This window comes from Macaca fascicularis, chromosome 7 (assembly GCF_037993035.2).
Source record: "Macaca fascicularis isolate 582-1 chromosome 7, T2T-MFA8v1.1".
In the NCBI taxonomy this organism is placed as follows: domain Eukaryota; kingdom Metazoa; phylum Chordata; class Mammalia; order Primates; family Cercopithecidae; genus Macaca; species Macaca fascicularis.
The window spans coordinates 77025338-77028648 of NC_088381.1; the positions used below are offsets into that span (position 1 = coordinate 77025338).

The 3311-nt window shown below is 34.6% G+C and overlaps 1 pseudogene; it reads left to right on the forward strand.

Moving 5' to 3' along the window:
* Nucleotides 1–1536: 1536 nt before the first annotated feature.
* Nucleotides 1537–2718, forward strand: LOC102139041 (double homeobox protein A-like; annotated as a pseudogene).
* Nucleotides 2719–3311: the final 593 nt, after the last annotated feature.

Sequence of the window (3311 nt, forward strand, 5' to 3'; positions counted from 1 at the left end):
AGATTAAAAAAAAAAAAAAAAAAAAAAAAAACAGGCGAGGTTTCACGTGGTGATACGATTGAAGTCATATTAGCTCAGATAATTTCTTTAATTTTCTCTTCTTCATCTTCTGTTTCTCCTCCTGGCATGTCTATTCTACTGACTGAGTCCTAGCTCTATTCTTGATTATCTTTATCTTTTGATTAATATGGCTCTATTCTTGATTATCTTTATCTTTTGATTATTATGGCTCTATTGATTGTTATCTTTTATTTCTATTAATTGCTTGATTAATTTATCTTTTCATTTGTAATTCTCATCTCTGACTTTTGGTTTTGCATTCCAAGAGAATAACATTAGTTGGTCTGACTTCTAAGACTTTTTCTGAAGTATCCGTTGTGATATTTATGCTGTTTTTTCTTTTGGAAATTATGTGTTTTTCCAAGATCTGTTTTTTCCTTAGCACTGCCCTTTCCCATGGCTGTCTGCTCTTGTTTTATAAGCATGATCTCTTTCCCAATATCACTGCAAATATGAATTCAATGTGTTTAAATTCCTGTTTTCTGGCACTCTGCTTGATTCACCTCTTCAAGCTGCTAATTTTTGTTCATTTTTATGAAGAAAAGTTGAGATCAGTGGTTTGAGGAGTAACATAACATAGTCACTTGGAAAATGTTTTCAAAACATATATTCCCAGTTTCCCTTTTTTTCTTCCAGTGCCCTATTTCCCCACTCCCAATAAAAGTATGACATTCTCCAGTAAAATGTGTCTAGATAAAGACATTAATAAGAAACATAATCTATCTACATAATTCTGATACGCTTCCTTCCTCCACATGGAGAATCAGCAGGTTAGTGTGCACAGCACACTTAAATGATATGAACTCTGTCTGGGAGCTCAGGCCATTATTTGATTAACATGTTGGTTTACTCTGATAGTAGGTGTGTAGGTGCTCTGTGTGTTGGTAGTGGTAGCTCATAAGATAAACTTCCTTTCAGGGACGGCAAGCCAGGAATGTTGTTGGAGCCTTAGAATAACCTGGTTATTCTCCAGTCTCTCTTTCTTTGTAGCATTAACTAAGAGGGCCACATATCTCAAATGCTGGAGCCACAAGATGGTAGAACACAATCAGTTGAGAATCCATAGTGACTGCTGATCCCTATGAATCATAAACTTTTGCTGTGTTAAAACACCAAGACTATGAAATTCTTTTTTTAACACAGAATGACTTAGTGTATTCTGATTATTTGGTATCTTGAGTGCTTTTTCCACATGATACGTCAGAATTTTCCTATACCCTTAAAGGCTATACAAAAATGAGATTTTAAATAGCTCCATGATATTTCATCATAAGTTTATGTACCCTAAATTTACTGACCTAATCCTCTATTGTTGAATATTTAGTTGAAAACACGTTTAGGAACTATAAATAATGTTGTAGCTAACTTCATTGTGTTTGGCATTCATTCATTGTCAAAATTTCACTAGTGCTACTCACATGATTAGAAATGATTACATACTGCTGCAAATAACAAAACATTAGTGTAGCATAGGTTTAAGAACTATAATGTTTTTATTTGAAGATGATATGATTGTTTACATGGAAAATTCTTGAGAATCTACAAAACAAGTCAAACTAATAAATTTATTTAACAAGATCAGACCATGTAAAATACGTATATAAAAATCAATTGCATTTTATGTACTAGTGGCAAACAGTTGAAAATGGAATTAAATAAAAACAATTTAACAGACAATACTATAAAAATATAAAATTGTTAGGATTTAATTTGTAAATACATACAATATCTCTACATTGAACATTGAACATTGAACATTCTACATTGAACATGGCTGAGAGAAATAAAAAATAGCTAAATAAATAAATAAACATACCATTTTCATGGATCTAATACTCAATATTTTGAATATGGAGTTCTCCAAACTGATATTGATATATAGATTTAACTAATCACAAGCATAATCTTACCTGGGTTTTTATAGAAATTGACAAGTTGATTCTAAAATTTATATGGTAATTCTTGCCTCCCCGACAGTAGCTCAGCCTCCAGGACTCTCTTCCAGCATGGTCGAAGACACCTCTTCACACAAGGTGGTGACAACAAATGATAGGCGCAGTTGCACCAAATTCATAGAAGATCAATTGAAAATCCTCATGACTACCTTCAATCAAAAAACTTACCCAGGTTATGCTACCAAACAAAAACTTGCTTTAAAAATCAAAATCCAGATTTGGTTTCAGAATTGAAGAGCTAGGCATGGATTCCAGAAAAGACCAGAACCTGGGACTTTAGAATCAAGCCAGAGCCATGGGCAAGATCGACCTGATGCAGAGTTTCAAAGTAGAGAAACCAGATGGTGGTGTACCACCTACAGCAGCTCTCAATTATGCACTCTCATCAAGGCATTTATGGAAAAAGCCATACCCTGGGATTGATTCCAGAGAACAGCTTGCTGAAGAAATTGGTGTTCCAGAGTCAAGAGTTCAAATTTGGTTTCAAAATTGAAGATCTAGATTTCATATCCAGAGAAACAGGGAAATGTCGTATCCTTAGAAAAAGGGGCAAGATTTCTGAGGGACGTCAAGGTACAGAAGATACACAAAATGGCACTAACCTCACTAGCAATTCTCATTTCTCTAGAATGAGGACATGGTGAACACAGTCCAGTTCACTGTATTTGATAGTATCAACTTGGGCCCCAAATCTCTCTCTCAGTCTTCCTGGGAGTCTATCCTTCTGCTGAAACTGCAAGCTAAGCCCTCTGAAGATGGTAAAGGACATGGCCAGGTGCAGTGGCTCATGCTTGTAATCCCAGGACTTTGGGAGGCCGAGGCAGAAAGACTGCCTGAGTCCAGGAGTTAAAAACCAGCCTGGGCAGCACAGCAAGACCCTGTCTCTATTATAAAAAATGAAATAAAATAAATAAAAAGGAATGTAGGAGGCAGAGACAGGTACAGGAGGCATCACACTACCCTATTGACACAGCCTAGATCCAGAGTTCAGCAGACCTTGAGACAACGAAAATAAACTTATTAATAATCAAAATAAATAAATAAAAATAAAATTTTTACGGTAATTCAAAAGACTTAAATATCAAAGTCAATCTTGAAAAAGAAGAGAAAATTTAGAAGACAAACTATCTAAATCAAAATTTACTATAATGTTATAGTAATCAATAAACTAGTCCTGGTATGAAGATCAACAAATAGATCAATAGAACAGAATAGAGTTTGGAAATAGGCCTATAGTTACAGAATGTGATTTTTACAAAGGTGTCAAATCTTTTCGACTAATAGGGTTGAAGTAAC